Genomic DNA, 16768 nt, shown 5'->3' with positions numbered 1-16768 from the left:
GGGATAATAAGAACACTTTGTTCACATGGATGCTGTGAGGACAAAATGAGATAATCTACATAAAATGCTTTGCAACCATATATCAATGTTAGATATGATGAAGATGTAGGCATATATCTGAGATCTGAAGGGGTACTTTTCTTACTTCCTATGGTCAGATTTTCTCCTGGAGGAAAATTGTCTTTCCTTCCACTATTTTTTTTTATGTCATTTAATTCTTGGTAGGTATTAGTTCATTGGAATTTATTTTATTACTATTATTTGTAGCATTTTAAATATTGCTATTCTTTTCAATCTACATTTTCTGTAAACCTACATTTTATCATTGGTTGACCAAGTTTACCCTGACCTTTGCATGTAGAAAAACAGAGGTGAGCCTAAATGAAACTTGTACAATTATTTGTAAGATTTGAATGTGAGCCTCAAGCATACCCAGGCATTTTATGTATGAACACTGATCAAAGCTGCTAGTGTGGGAATGTATAGTTGCTATGTGGAGGCACCCCTAAAAAGTGTTTAAAAACATCATGAGACATTTTAGAGAGGGGTGAGTCACTGGGAGAGTTTTCTAGAAAGAAAACAATGCATCTTGCACTCTATCTGAGCTTCCTGACAGCAGGTAACTTTGTCAGATTCCCAGACAGAAATACGGGAAGGAGAAAGCACGCTGCTATGTATAACTCTGCCATAATTTCCTGGGACTATGCGTTTCTCTTTGTGGGGTGGGTTGTGGAGACTTCTAGAAGGTTAGCCCAGGAGGAGCCTAGTAATGATTATCTTTCTGTTACCTACGTTGATGAAGTGCGTAAGTTGAAATTGTTCAGTGCTGAAGCTGATGCCATTGTGTTCTTATAGCTGTCATCAAAGTCAACAGCACCAAAGACCTGCACCCCAGGTCACTGCCAGCCATCCTGCATTTTGTTTCCCCATGGAACATGGATGACTCAGGAAGAGAGTGTGTGAGCCTGATGATTTTATGCAACTCTGTCTCACTTAAATCCAATTCATTCCCAAGTGAAGAATTCAGCACATCCTCTCATCAGTCCTCTTCAAGAACCAAGAATGAAAAACAAACAATAAGTCTCTGGGGCTTACTTGCCTCAACTGTTAGAAAAGAGAGAGATTGAATTAGACGTCCTCTGTGGTTCCTTCAGCTCATCATCAGTTGATGAACCTATGAGAACAATAAGTATGATGAAAATGTTTCACTCTTGTAATCTGGCTGCTCTGAATAATCACAGGAGTAAACTGACAACCACATTCTCAGAACAAGATAATGCATAGCAGAGGTGATAATCCTGAGCAGACTAAGGGCTAATAGTAGCTAAAATAGATAGTCACTAGGAGACAGGCTACCAAGAGGCAGCAACAAGAAACAGGAAACTTCAGTTTTTAAAGAAATGTACACATTTTGCATGCAAGAGTATTTGAGTCCTTATGTCACAAAGATATTTGATTGGGGTAATTTAATTCACAAGTGTTACAGTGTAAGATCTAAGCCTTGGTGGACACTCCTTCACCTGACTCAATCTCTCCTTCTTGGAATGCTCTCCTTCCTGTAACAGCAAGCACCCCGACATACATAACTGCTCTACAAGTTCTTAGATCTGCTTTTCTAAAAGGAAAGAAACTTTCAAGGAGTCTACAATCACTTTAATCAAGCACATATATCATTCACTTAGTTCAGGGGAAAGTCAGTGCCCTGAACTTCAGAGAAAATGCAAAGGAATACTAATCAACAGACAGAGCTTCCAACTGTCTGACATAAGCAATACATACATCCCAGATCAGCAGACAGATGCAACTGTCTGACCATACATACATAGTTACCAGAGACAGCAGCACCAACATCTGAGTTTTCAAAATCAGGGGGCTGCTGAGAGGCTTCCCAGAGTCTCATGTGGCATTCGAAACTTCTTCCAAAAAAAATAAACCCCAAAGTAAAACATCACCTCTGAATACTTATACATTTTTCAGAGCAAGAGGGAATCACAACCCTTGAGAACCAGGGCCTTATTAGAAAATTAACAAAAGGTGTGGGCCTCACCTAATCAATCTTTCTGTAGTGGGAAGGCCCATTAATACATGGGGAAAATCTTTCTCATTAGCATTATACCTCCTCACCTCTGCCTTTTGGCTTCCCTGTTTACCTTCAATTCTCAGCTAAACTTAAGTGAGAAACTTTGCTGACTCCCTTTAATGCTAATGCCTTTCCTCTAATGATTATCTCCAATGTGTCTTGTATAGATTTCATTTGCACAATTATTTTCATGTTTTTCCCCCTTTAGACTGTGATCTCCTTGAGAGGGCCTGAATTTTCCTTTCTTTGTCTTCTCAGCAGAGTTTCTAGCATATATTAGGCACTTAATAAATGCTTATTGACCAACTGGAAGGCAAATGTGAACCAGGGCCAACTTTTAAACCTTCATTGAGTCTTAGACATTCCTTATAGCAGGTCTACACCTTTGTCATATTATGCCCCAAAATTAGATTACTGGAGGTCAGAACTCCACTTTCTTTTGTTATTTCCTGCCAACTTGTTCATCAGGTAGGATTTTCCAGTATGGTATAGACCAACAACAACTATAGCCACCATTGACTTGGTAATGGAGGTCAGAATCCACAGGGCTTACTGGTTTACTATCAGCTCTCCATTCCTATTTTCTACCAGACATATTGGGGCTTCTATGGGCACTGGTGATGCCATGGTCACCTGCAAATTCAGAGGAGCCCCTTAGACAGAAATTGAGAAATAGAATTCAAGTAGAATTCACATAATCCTCAACTGAGAGAACCTAGGTGAATCAGATATTAGTAACGAGAGAAGAGAGGATACTCTGTGCTTGAGGAATTCTGTTTTTAGGAAGATAGAACTGTCAATGGCAGATAATGTTGATAATAGTAATGGCAATGATAATAATTACCTTTGTGTAGTGTCTTAAGAGTTAAAAAGCACTTTACAAATTTTGCTTTATGATAAGTCTGGGAGTTATATACAATTACCATCCCCATTCTTACAGATGAGGAAAGTGAGGCACTTTCTCGGGTTTAAACACAGGTTTCCTGACTCCTGGCCCAGCTCTGTATCTGCTGCACCCCTGAGCTGCCTTGACCAGATGTCCTGTCATTTCATTATTGATCCCTAGGGCTGTCACATAGGGAAAATATTCCCAACCTTTAAAAACCCTGCCTGGTATAATAATCATGTTCCTTTGCATTATGTTGGTCAAGGTTCACAGTATCCATGGCCATGAGTTGGTTTGAGGGAGGGGTAATATGGAACAGTGTCTGTGGCATATGTTTTGAGATAGTTTTTAAATTAGTGTCTGGTGCTAGTCCTTCTTAGTGATGTGTGAGCAAGTTTGAGAATGTTAGGATCTTGGCACACAAAAGAGTATCAAGGAAAATTTAAAGAAATAGATTTCAGAGGAGGGAGGACCTTCTACATTCATTCCCTTAAATGAACAGGTACAGGGGAGGAGCCAAGATGGCAGAGTAGAAAGACATGCATATGCTAGCTCCTAACCCACAGCCCATAAAATACTTGTAAAGAAAACCTCCCAACAAATTTTACAGCAGCAGAAGCCACAGAACAACCAAGCAGAGGAGATTTCTGTTCCAGAGAGACCTGAAAAACCAACACCAAAGGTCTGTCACTCACTGGACTGGAGCAGAACCCAGCCCAGCCTTGGCTGCACAGCACCAAGGGGAGCAGATCCGAGCAGGCTTCAGGGACAGAATCTCTAGCAGCAGCTCAGGTCCCTCCACCCACAGGTGCCAAAGGTCAGTGAGAGGGTCTTTTCAGTTCGCTGAGAGGGGAGTGGTATGTCCCCATGACTCAAGCCCCCTTGGGAGGCATCAGCGGAGACAGCAGCTGACAGGGGCTCCCAAAGCAGACTGAAGCCTGGATCCATTATTGAAGGTCTCCACGGAAACCCCCTGAGGGAACTGAGCTGTATGTGGCGGCCCTGCCCCCACCTGAGCACCTGAACTTAATCTCACACTGAATAGCAGCCCCGCCCCTGCCCAAAGTCCTGAGGTTTGGGAGCAGCATTTGAATCTTAGCCCCTAAGCAGTAGCTGGGCAGAACCGGAGGTGAGGTGGGTATGGAGAGGAAACTCAGAAGTCAAGTAACTGTCTGGGAAAATGCCCAGAAAAGGGGAAAAAAATAAGACCATAGAAGGTTACTTTCTTGGGGAACAGGTGTCTCCCCCCATCCCTTCGGATGAGGAAGAACAAGGCATACTGTCAGAGGAAGTCAAGGGCCCTCCCTCCAAAGGGGACTTAAACTTGGCTCAGGAAATAGAAGGCCTTAAAAAACAAGTTAGCAGCTTACTAAAGAAGAACCAAAAAAAAGCTGAGGAAGATAGTAGCTTTCAATAGAGGCTAACTCAATTAGAAAAAGAAATGCAAAAGGTCAACAAGGAGAAGGAGGTTTTACAAAGCAGAATTAGCCAAATGGAGAAGAAGGTTCAAAAGCTCACTGAACAAAATAATTCATTGAAAGAGAGAATTAAGTCCAGGGAAAAGAATGACTATGAGTTAAACCAAGACGTTAGTAAACAAAACCAAAAAAAAAAAAGCAGAATCAGCCAAATGGAAAAGGAGATTCAAAAGCTCACTGAAGAAAATAGTTCTTTCAAAATTAGAATGGAACAGATGGAGACTAATGACTTTATGAGAAACCAAGAAATCACAAAACAAAACCAAAAGAATGAAAAAATGGAAGATGGAAAAACAACTGACCTGGAAAATAGATCCAGGAGAGACAATTTAAAAATTATGGGACTACCTGAAAGCCATGATCAAAAAAAGAGCCTAGATATCATCTTCCATGAAATTATCAAGAAAAATTGCCCTGATATTCTAGAACCAGAGGGCAAAATAGATATTGAAAGAATCCACCGATCCCCACCTGAAAGAGAGCCAAAAAGAAAAACTCCTAGGAACATTGTGGCCAAATTCCAGAATTCCCTGGTCAAGGAGAAAATATTGCAAGCAGCTAGAAAGAAACAATTCAAGTATTGTGGAAATACAATCAGGATAACACAAGATCTAGCAGCCTCTACATTAAGGGATTGAAGGGCGTGGAATATGATATTCCAGAAGTCAAAGGAACTAGGACTAAAACCAAGAATCACCTACCCAGCAAAGCTGAGTATAATACTTCAGGGGAAAAAATTGTCTTTCAATGAAATAGAGGACTTTCAAGCATTCTTGATGAAAAGACCCGAGCTGATAAGAAAATTTGACTTTCAAACACAAGAATGAAGAGAAGCATGAAAAGGTAAACAGCAAAAAGAAGTCATAAGGGACTTACTCAAGTTGAACTGTTTACATTCCTACATGGAAAGAAAATATTTGTAACTCTTGAAATTTTTCAGTATCTGGGTAGTGGGTGGGATTACATGCACACACACACACACACACACACACACACACACACGCACACGCACACGCACACGCACACGCACACACACCACAGAGTGAATTGAATAGGCTGGGATCATATCTTAAGAAAAATGAAATTAAGGGGTGAGAGAAAAATATATTGGGAGGAGAAAGGGAGATATGGAATGGGGCAAATTATCTCATAAAAGAGGCAAGCAAAAGACTTTTCAGTGGAGGGAAAAAAAGGGGAGGTGAGAGAAAAAACCATGTATCTTACTCTCATCACATTTGACTAAAGGAAGGAATAAAATGCACACTCATTTTGGTATGAAAACCTATCTTACAATACAGGAAAGTGGGGGAGAAAAGGATAAGCAGGGTGGGGGGGATGATGGGAGGGCAGGGGGAGGAGGGAGCAATTTGAAGTCAACACTCTTGGGGAGGGACAGGATCAAAAGAGAGAATAGAAGTAATGGGGGACAGGATAAGATGGAGGGAAATATAGTTAGTCTTACGCAACAAGACTAATATGGAAGTCATATGCAAAACTACACAGATATGGCCTATATTGAATTGCTTGCCTTACCAAAGGGAGTGGGTGCGGAGGGAGGGATGAAGAGAAGTTGGAAGTCAAAGTTTTAGGAACAGCTGTCGAGTATTGTTCTTGCTTCTAGGAAATAATAAATACAGGTAAAGGGGTACAGAAAATTATCTGGCCCTACAGGACAAAAGAGAAGATGGGGACCAGGGAAGGGAGGGATGTTAGAAGAGAGGGCAGATTGGTGATAGGGGCAATTAGAATGCTCGGCATTTTGGGGTGGGGAGAGGGGAAAAATGGGGAGAAAATTTGGAACCCAAAATTTTGTGAAAATAAATGTTGAAAGTTAAATAAATAAATTAAATTTTAAAAAATGAACAGGTAGCTTCCAGTAAGGCTTCAGGAAGACTTCAACTTGTACAGATCAAGGGAAGTTTCTTACTGTTCTGAATTTTTGGATTTCCTGCAACACTGTCTATTGCCACATGCAATGAACACAATAGCAAAGCTCCTACTTCACTAGCTTGTGGTGTGGCTTAAATGCAATACTTTCCCTATTAATTAATTTATTTTTAGTTTTCAACATTCACTTCCACAAAATTTTGAGTTCCAAATTTTCTCCCTCCCCCACCCCAAGATGGCATGCACTCTAATTACCCCTTAACCCAATCTGCCCCGCCCTGCCCCACCCCGCTTTAATCACACATCCCTTTCCCCTCTATGTTCCTGTAGGGTAAGATAGATTTCTATAACCATTCCCTGTATGTCTTATTTCCTGGTTGCATGTAGAAGCAATTTTTAACATTCATTTTTAAACTTTGATTTCCAACTCTTCTTCCTTCCTGCCTCCCCCTACCCCCATATAGGTTATACAGGTGCATTCATGCAAAACACTTCCATAACAGTCAAGAAAGACTAACTATATTTTCTTCCATCCTATTCCACTCCCCCTTTTATTCTGTTCTTTCCTTTGACCTTGTCCCTCCTCAAAATGTTTGCTTCTGATTATCCCCTCCTCCCCTTTGCCCTCCCTTCTATCATTTCCTCCCTCTTGTTCCCTTCACCCCTACTTTCCTATATTGTAAGACATATTTTTCTCACCCAATTGAGTGTATGTATGTTATTCCTTCCTTAAGGCAAACCCAATGAGAGTTAAGTTCACTGATTCCCTCTCACCTCTGCTATCTTCCCCTCCATTGTAAAAGCTTTTGCTTACCTTTTATGAAATAATTTACCCTGTTCTATCTCTTCCTTTCTCTTCCCAATGTATTCCTCTCTCAACCCTTAATTTTACTTTTAGCTTTCATCTCTTCATATTCAATTCACCCAGTGCACTCTCTCTCTATTCATATATATATGTATAAACACACACACACACATAGATACACATATACACACACATATATACACACATGCTCACATACATATGCATATATATTCCTTACAACTACCCTAATAATGAGTAAAGTCTCATGAGTTACAAATATAATCTTTCCATATAGGAATATAAACAGTTCAACTTCAATGAGTCCCTTATGATTTCTCTTTCTTGTTTACATTCTCATGCTTCCTTTGGTTCTTGTATTTGAAAATCAAAATTTCTATTCAGCTCTGGTCTTTTCCTAAAGAATGCTTGAAAGTCCTCTATTTCAATGAATATCCTTTTCCTCTCCCCACCCCCTTAAAATTGCACTCAGTTTTGCTGGATAGGTGATTCTTAGTTTTAATTCTAGCTTCTTTCACCTCCAGAATATCATATTCCAAGCCCTCAGATCCCTTAATGTAGAAGCTGCTAGGTCTTGTGTTATCATGATTGAATTGTTTCATTCTGGCTACTTGCAATATCATCTGCTTGACATGAGAACTTTCGAATTTGGCTACAGTATTCCTAGGAGTTTTCATTTTAAGATCTCTTTCAGGAGGTGATCAGTGGATTCTTTCCATTCCTATTTTGCCCTCTACTAATAGAATATCAGGACAGTATTCCTTGATAATTTCTTGAAAGATAATGTCTATGTTCTTTTTTTTTTGATCATGGATTTCACATAGTCCAAAAAGTTTTAAATTATCTGTTCTGGATCTATTTTCCAGGTCAGTGGTTTTTCCAGTGAGATATTTCACATTGTCTTCTATTTTTTTCATTCTTTTGGTTTTGTTTTATAATCTCTTGATTTCTCATAAAGTCACTAGCTTCCTTTAGCTCCATTCTAATTTTGATGATATTATTTTCTTGAGTGAGCTTTTGGACCTCCTTTTCCATTTGCCCAATTCTGCTTTTTACGGCATTCTTCTCCTCATCGACTCTTTGGACTTCTTTTGTCATTTAGGTTAGTATATTTTTAAGGGGTTATTTTCTTCAGCATTTTCTGGGTCTCCTTTAGCAAGCTGTTCACTCATTTTTCATAATTTTCTTGCTTCACTGTCATTTCTTTTCACAATTTTCCTGTACTTCTCACTTGATTTTCAAAATGCTTTTTGAGTTCTTCCATGGCCTCAAACCAGTTCATATTTTTCTTGGAGGCTTTGGATGTAAGAGTTTTGACTTTGTTGTCTTCTGGTTGTATGTTTTGATCTTCCTTATTACTGAAGTAAGATTCTATAGTCTGATTTCTTTTTCTGGTATTTGCTCATGTTCCCAGCCAATTATTTGACTTTTTAGCTTTTTGTCATGGTAGGACTTAGCTTCCAGGTTATGGGGGGAAGTGAACTGTCCCAACCTTCAGGAGTTTTGTGCAGCTGTTTCAGAGATACTTCTAAGGATCTGTAAATTTTCAGGTCTTCCAGTGTGATATGATCAAAGGAGAGGTGTTTGCTCCTCTCCTGGCCTGTGCTCTGGTCTGTCAGTGACCTCAGGCACTCTTTTCTGCCTTGAAACTGTGAGGACGATTCCCTCTCCATTATTGCCACAAGCTCCACCACAGCAGCACTCCTCCTTGCCCCAGTACTGCAACACAGATCAAAGCAGGGGCAAAGCAAGAGTATCCTGGCTCAGTGTCAGCAAAGAGACCCCTTAAATGTCCTTATTATCAACAACTTGATTCCTCCACTGACTGCAGGCCTAGAGCTCCAGAAGCAGTCACTGCCTCTGCTGACCAGTGTCTAGGGCTGGATCTCACTCCTCTCTCACAAAGGTCCAAAAGACTTTTCCTAATAGCCTTCCAAGTTGTTTGTGGCATTGGGAAGTTGTCTTTTGGCATTGAGAAGTCTGGAAGCCACTGTAGCTACCAGTGATCCAATCCACTGAGGCCTGCTCCAGCCTGTCCCAGTGTGATCCCAGAAGGACTGGACTACTCTCCCAGCCTGGTACAACATATCTTTCCTGCTGAACTTTTAGGTTATCTTGGACTGGGAATTTGTTTCACCTTGTCAATTTGTCGGTTCTATTGCTCTAGAATTTATTTGGAGTCATTTTTATAGGTTTTTGAAGGGGCTTGGGGGAGAGCTCAAACAAGTTCCTGCTTTTACTCCACCATTTTGCCTCTTCCTCTAGACACTTTCTCTAAAGCACTTAGTGAACCTTGCAGGGTAATTTAGATGCCAGCTACTGTTACTCCTCTTTGTGCTTTTCCTACTCATTCTCTTAAGTTTCAGCTTGAGCTGCTCCTAATGAATTAGCTCAATCTACTCTTTGCCTAATGGGTCACCATCTTTTTGTGGTGGTAGTTAGCACTGTCTGACAATAGATGCTCCACTGGAGAAGGAAATAGTCAACCACTCTAGTATATTTGCCAAGAGAACCCTACGGACAACTGGTCTGTGGAATCAAGAAGAATTGAACAGGAACTATTGGCTCAAATACCTCAACAACTCTTGCTCAACCAGCAATTTTCCCTTGTAGAATCCAATTTTTGGTTGGAGCCAAGTCCTGGCAATCCTCCCAACATTCTCCTAGCAGCCTGCTGAACAACAGTGAGCCCACAGAGCCCAAGGGGACCCAGAGGACCTTGCTGCCCATACCCCAGGTTCCACCTGGGAAGAAGCAGGGCCATCCTCAGAGAGGTCCTTCCAGCACTGGGGGTAGTGAGGATGTGTTGCGCACCCTCTGTATGTTTCTTCAGGCTGACAACTAAAGGGCACCCAGAGTAGTCAGGGAACTCATACCACCCTGTTCCTGAGCAGTACAATTCCTAACTGATGTAGACTCAGGGGCTTTTTCAAACTTTATAGATTTTTCCTACAGTAAAAACATATACCCCTACTGCTAAGATTTTTTAGGTGACAGAAGACCAGGCTCTGCATGCTTGAAATCCAGTTCCATTGTGGTTTCCACTCTACTGGGCTGAAAATTATCTCTTCTATATCTATAAGAAACCCCAGGAAATCATGTGATCCCATCACCTGCCTGTACACACATATCATTTCATCTCTACTTTTGCTGATGAGAAAACTAATTCACACAGATTAAAGCATTTAGTCTGGATCACACAGCTAGGAGAAATAGGAATAGGGCCAGAAGCCAGGTTTCCCATATCACGGCTATGCCTTTTTTCCTTCAAGCTTCTTTTGCTCTGACTTCTGAGGCATGGCCTCTGTGGGATGGGCCTGTCAACCTCAGCACTTCCCACTGACTTAAGGGGCATGAGTTGCAGTGTCTTCAGAACACAAAGCCAGGGGCCAGTGTCAGATTTTTGAATAGGTAGCTAATGCCAGAGAAACTTCTTTGGATGAATCAATACCAACTAAACATGTATTATTCAGGTTGCCCTCTTGCCCCTTTTCTTTTTTTTATTAATTTTATTTCTTTTCAGTGTTCTACAGTGACTACCATATAACTTAGATTATTTTTCCCCTCCCTTCTTCCTCCCTCCCCCCTTACTCCCTGAAATGCCATACAATTTTATATAGGTTCTATACACACATTCCTATTAAATACACCATAATCATGTTGCACAGAAGAATTAAAATGAATGGGAGAATTCATATAACAAACCAAAACATAATACAAAAGAAAATGATCTGCAACATTCTGTGATTGAATTCCAAAGTTCTTTCTCTGGAAAGGCATTTTGCCTTAAAAGACCTTTGGGAATTTTTTTAAGTCCTTGCATTGCAATGAAGTTTCAAGTCTACCAGAAAAACTCCGCATACTGTGGTTATTGCTGTGCACAAAGTTCTGGTTCTGCACCTTTCGCTCAATATCAGATAATGTAAGTCTTCCCAGGACTGTCTGAAGTCTTCCTGTTTATCATTTCTTATAGCACAACAGTATTCCATTACATTCATATGCCATAATTTGTTCAGCCATTCCCTAATTGATGGACATCCCCTTGATTTCCAGTTTTTGGCCACCACAAAGAGAGCTGCCATAAATATTCTTCTATATGTAGAACCCTTTCCCATTTTTATGATCTCTTTGGGATACAGTCCTAGAAGCAGTGATGCTGGGTAAAAGGGTACGCACATTATTTGTAGCCCTATGGGCACAGTTCCAAATTGCTCTCCAGAATGGTTGGATCAGCTCATAGCTCCACCAACAATGAATTAGTGTTCCAACTCTCCCACATCGTCTCCAACATTTATCATCTTCCTGTCCTGTCATGTTAGCCAATGTGATAGGCGTGATGTGGTATCTTAGAGTTGCTTTGATTTGCATCTCTCTAACCAAGTGATTAGTGCATTTTTTCATATGACTATGGATAGTTTTAAATTCTTCCTCTAAAAACTGCCCATTCATTTGACCATTTATCAATCTGGGAATGACTTGTATTTTTGTACATTTGACTCAGTTCTCTATATATTTTAGAAATGAGGCCTTTATCACAGACACTAGTTGCAAAAATTCCTTTCCAGTTTTCTGCTTGCCCCCTAATCTCACTTGCATTGGATTTGGTTGTGCAAAACTTTTTCAGTTTAATGTAATCAAAATTATCCATTTTGCACTTCATAATGCTTTCTATCTCTTGTTTAGGCAAAAATTCTTCCCTTCTCCATAAATTTGATAAGTACACTATTCCTTACTTCTCCAGTTTATTCATGGTATCAATCTTTATACCAAACTCATTTGGACTTTATTCTTGTGAACAGTGTCAGGAATTGGTGTATGCCTAGTTTCCACCACACTCTTATCCAGTATTCCCAGCAATTTTTGTCAAACAATGAGTTCTTATCCCAGAAGCTGGGATCCTTTGGTTTATCAAACAGTAGATTGTTATATTCATGGACTACTGTGTCTTGAGTACCTACTCTATTCTACTTGTCTACTCTTCTGTTTCTTAGCCAGGACCAAGTGATTTTGATAATTGCTGCTTTATAATACAATTTGAGATCTGACAGAGGCCATCTTCCCTAGCATTTCTTTTCATCAGTTGCCTTGCTATTCTGGTCCTTTTGTTCTTCCAGATAAATTTTGATATTATTTTTTCCAGCTGTAGAAAATAATTATCAGATAGTTTGATTGGTATAGCATTAAAGAAGTAAATTAATTTAAGTAGAATTGTCATTTTTATTATGTTGGCTCGGCCTACCCACAAACAACTGATGTTTTTCCACTTACTTAGATCTCAGTTAAATTGTGTGAAAAGTGTCTTGTAATTGTGTTCATATAGTCCTTGGATTTGTTTTGGCAGGTAGATTCCCAAATATTTTATAGTGTCTACCCCAGCTTTAAATGAGATTTCTCTTTCTATCTCATGCTGTTGTGCTTTGTTGGTAATATATAGAAATGCAGACAATTTGTGTGGGTTTATTTTGTAATCTGCAACTTTGCCAAAGTTGTTGATTATTTCAAGTAGTTTTTTACTTGAATCTCTGGGATTCTCTAAGTATATCATCATATCATCATAACTTTGTTTCTTCTTTGCCTATTCTAATTCCTCCAATTTCTTTATCTTCTCTAATTGCTACAGCTAACATTTCTAATACCATATTGAATAATAGTGGTGATAATAGACATCCTTGTTTTGCCCCTGATCTTACTGGAAATGCCTCTAGCTTGTCTCCGTTGCATATGATGTTTGCTAAGGGTTTTAGATAGACACTCCTTATTATTTTTTGGAAAATTCCCTTTATTCCTATGCTCTCTAATGTTTTAATAGCAATTGGTGTTGTATTTTGTCAAAAGCTTTTTCTGCATCTATTGAGATAATCGTGATTTCTGTTAGATTTGTTATTTATATGATAAACAACGTTAATAGTTTTCCTAATATTGAACAAGCCCTGCATTCCTGGCATGAATCCTACATGATCACAATGTATTAGTCTCATGATAAGTTGCTATATTCTTTTTGCTAAAATCTTATTTAAAATTTTAGCATCTATATTCATTTCAGAAATTGGTCTATAATTTTCTTTGTTTGCTTTGTCTCTCCCTGGTTTAGATATCAAAACCACATTTGTATCATAAAAAGAATTTGGGAGGACTCCTTCCCCAACTTTCCCAAATAGTGTATATAGTATTGGAATTAACTGTTCTTTAAATATTTGATAGAATTCACGTGTAAATCCATCCAGCCCTTCAATTTCTTTTTCTGAGATGGGGTTAAGTGTTCAACTTCCTCTTCTGTTTATCTGGGCAATTTATATTTTTTAAAATAATTATCCATCTCATTTAGATTGTTGAATTTATTGGAATAATGTTGGGCAAAGTAATTTCTAATTATTGTTTTTAATTTTCTTCTCATTGCAGGTGAGTCCACCCCTTTCATTTTTGATATTAGTAATTTGGTTTTCTTCTTTCTTTTTTAAAATCAAATTGACAAAACGTTTATGAATTTTGTTGGTTTTTTCATAAAATCAACTCATTTTTATTTGTCAGTTCATTTTTTTTCTTAATTTCAATTTTATTAATCTCTCCTTTGTTTTTCAGTATTTCTAATTTGGTATTTACTTCAATTTGTTCTTTTTCGAGCCTTTTCAACTGCATGCCCTATTTATTGATCTCCTCTTTCTCTATTTTATTCATGTAGGTATTCAAAGATAAAAAGCTTCCCCTAAGAACTGCCTTTTCAGTATCCCATAAGATTTGGTAGGTTGTCTCATTATTGTCATTCTCTTGAATGAAGTTGTTGATTGTTTCTATGATTTGTTGTTTAACCCACTCCTTTAGAATTAGATTACTTAGTTTCTAACTATTTTTGGTCTATATTTTCATGCCTTTTTATTGCATATTATTTTTATTGCATTATGATCTGAGAAGGCTGCATTGTCTATCTCTGCCTTTCTGCACTGGATTTTGAGGTTTTTATGCTCTAGCACATGGTCAATTTTTGTATATGTGCCATGTACTGCTGAGAAGAAGGTATATTCCTTTCTATCCCCATTCAGTTTTCTCCAAAGATCTATCATATCTACCTTATTCAGAGTTTTATTCACCTCTTTAACTTCTTTCTTATTTATTTTAAGGTTAGATTTATCAAGTTCAGAGAGGGGGAGGTTAAGGTCCCCCACTAGTATAGTTTTGCTGTGTAATTTTTCCTGTTACTCCCTTAACTTCTCCTCTAATAATCTCAATACTATACCACTTGGAGCATATATGTTTAGTGATGATAGTGCTTTATTTTCTGTGGTGTCTTTCAGCAGAATATAGTTTCCTTCCTTATCTCTTTTGATTAGGTCTATTTCTGCTTTTGCTTTGTCTGAGATTAGGATTGCTATCTCTGCTTTTCTTACATCAGCTGAAGCATAATATATTCTGTTTCAACCTTTCACCTTTACCCCATGTGTATCCCCCCATTTCAAATGTGTTTCTTCTAAACAACATATTGTTGGATTATGGCTTTTAATCCATTCTGCTATCTGTCTCCGTTTTATGGGAGAATTCATCCCATTCACATTCACAGTTATGATTACTATCTGTGTCTTTCCCTCCATCCTCTTTCCCACCTTTTGTGCTTTTAATTCTCCCTGCTCCCTTCCCCTCCACAATGGAGTTTTAATTTTTGACCACTCCCTCCCTCAGTCTTCCCTTCTTTAAGCCTCCCTCCTTTTTACTCTCCTTTACCCTTACTATTTCTTCGCTGCCTTTTATCCTCCCTTCCCCTTTCTTTCCTCCTTCCCCTCCTACTGCCTATAGAGCTAGTTAGATTTATATACTTAATTATGTTTGTTTTTCCCTCCTTGAACAAAATCCAATGATCTAACAATGCTTCTCTCCCTCCCCTTTTCCCCTGTGCTGTAATATAATTTTGTACTTCTTCCTGTGATGTAATTTAACATTTTCTGCTTTGTCCTTTTCACATCTCCTGTTACATTCCCTTTACATGCTTAAATCACAGTTTTATCATCACATAATTTACTTTATACCTCTTCCTTCTATCTCTGAATATCCCTTTTATATTTCATATTAGATATGAATTCTCAAGATTAATGAGTATCATCTTCCCTCATAGGGAAGTAAACAGTTTACCCAAATTGAGGAACAAGTTTCTTTTCCCCTGTTTACCTTTTTGTGTCTCTCTTGAGACCTGCATTTGAAGACTGAATTTTCTATTGAGTTCTGGCTCTTTCATCATGAGATTTGAAAACACACATTTTTGTATGCACACACACATATAAAATACACACATACAGATACACCCATATTTCATATATATTTCACACATACATGTTTATATGTAAGCTGAGATTTGAACATGCAATGTATATATTTCCCCAACCCCTACAACAGGCATGTGCTGACAGAGTACATTGTGCACCATGGGGTGACTCCTGATCAGAAGCTGCTGTCCAGGAGGCTTTTAACGAAAACCAACAATATGCCCCACTGGGCCTTCCGTTTCTTTCCTGTTAATATAATCTACTTGGCATACATCCTTGAGGACTATATTGTGTATCCATAGAACCAGACCACGACTGCTTTCACCTGGAACATCAAGCATGCCTGGCTGATGGTGGTGGAGGAAAGATGAGTTTACTGTGTGGACCATGAAACCAATAGCTGTACTGAAATCTGATGGGAGACCTAGATCTCCTCCAGTTTGTTTGGGGTCTGCAGAGTTGTACGGGAATTTGGCTTAGCTAGATTCAAAAATAATGTGACCAAGACCATCAAAGGCTTTGAGTAGATCTTGGCCAAACTTCAAGGTGAAGCTCATACTAAGACACTAAAGAAGTAATTGAGAAGGAGAAGGAAACTGCTCTGGCAGCTGCCAAGGACGTCAAGGACCTGCACAGCAAGGCAGCCACCAAGAAGCAGAAGCAACAAGAGTAACACTATATTTAAAGGAGTCACCCTACTGCTTCTCCTGCAACAAAAAGGCCCTGCTGCCCCCCCAGATTGCCATAATCAAAGGCTGAGAGCCTCTTGGAAAGACCTGGCATTGGGCCTGTAGCCTCCACCCCTGAGCAGACCATCAACACAATGCAAGCCCACAGACAATCCAGCTCTTGTCCCATTACCCACCCCTGTGTCCAAGTTGTAATTTATCACTAAAAATCAATTTTCAGTACTGAAAAAAATGGAGAGTGGGGCCCAGTGCAGGCTCTGTTGGGGCAAGCCACCAGGAGGCTCTTAGTCACAGCACAGATCAGCACCTGAGACCAGGTGGTGCTAATTCAGCAGACCAGTGGTTCAGCAGTCCAATTGTGAAGACTTGAACCCCAGCACAGAAGACAAACTGCCAACCCTGGAACCCGAGGCACAACATGTGTGACTAGGCTGGCCACCCTAGTGCAGTGGGAAAGCCACCAGCCCTAGACATCCCCTGGTATAGAAAGCTAGTGACAAAACCCATGGCCCCCTGTGCAAGAGGTTTGGGACAGTGACCCTATATTCCAAAAGCAGAGCTCAACTTTTAAAAATGAGCAAAAAGAAAAAATGAGCCCTGACAAAAAATATTGCCATGGAACCAGGGAAGATCAAAACATAAACTCAGAAGAACCCAACAATGTCAAAATGCCTAC

The 16768-nt window shown here is 39.4% G+C and overlaps 1 protein-coding gene and 1 pseudogene across 6 annotated transcripts in view; both read left to right on the top strand.

The window, feature by feature from the left end:
* The window catches only part of LOC140529956 (guanylate-binding protein 7-like), a 433747-nt gene that overhangs the window by 199441 nt on the left and 217538 nt on the right, over positions 1–16768 (top strand). The window lies entirely within an intron of this gene.
* LOC140522010 (PRELI domain-containing protein 1, mitochondrial pseudogene) lies at positions 15499–16076 on the top strand (annotated as a pseudogene).

This window comes from Notamacropus eugenii, chromosome 2, assembly GCF_028372415.1.
Source record: "Notamacropus eugenii isolate mMacEug1 chromosome 2, mMacEug1.pri_v2, whole genome shotgun sequence".
In the NCBI taxonomy this organism is placed as follows: domain Eukaryota; kingdom Metazoa; phylum Chordata; class Mammalia; order Diprotodontia; family Macropodidae; genus Notamacropus; species Notamacropus eugenii.
The sequence above is the reverse complement of the archived record's forward strand: the minus strand, read 5'-3'. Positions and strand labels throughout refer to the sequence as shown.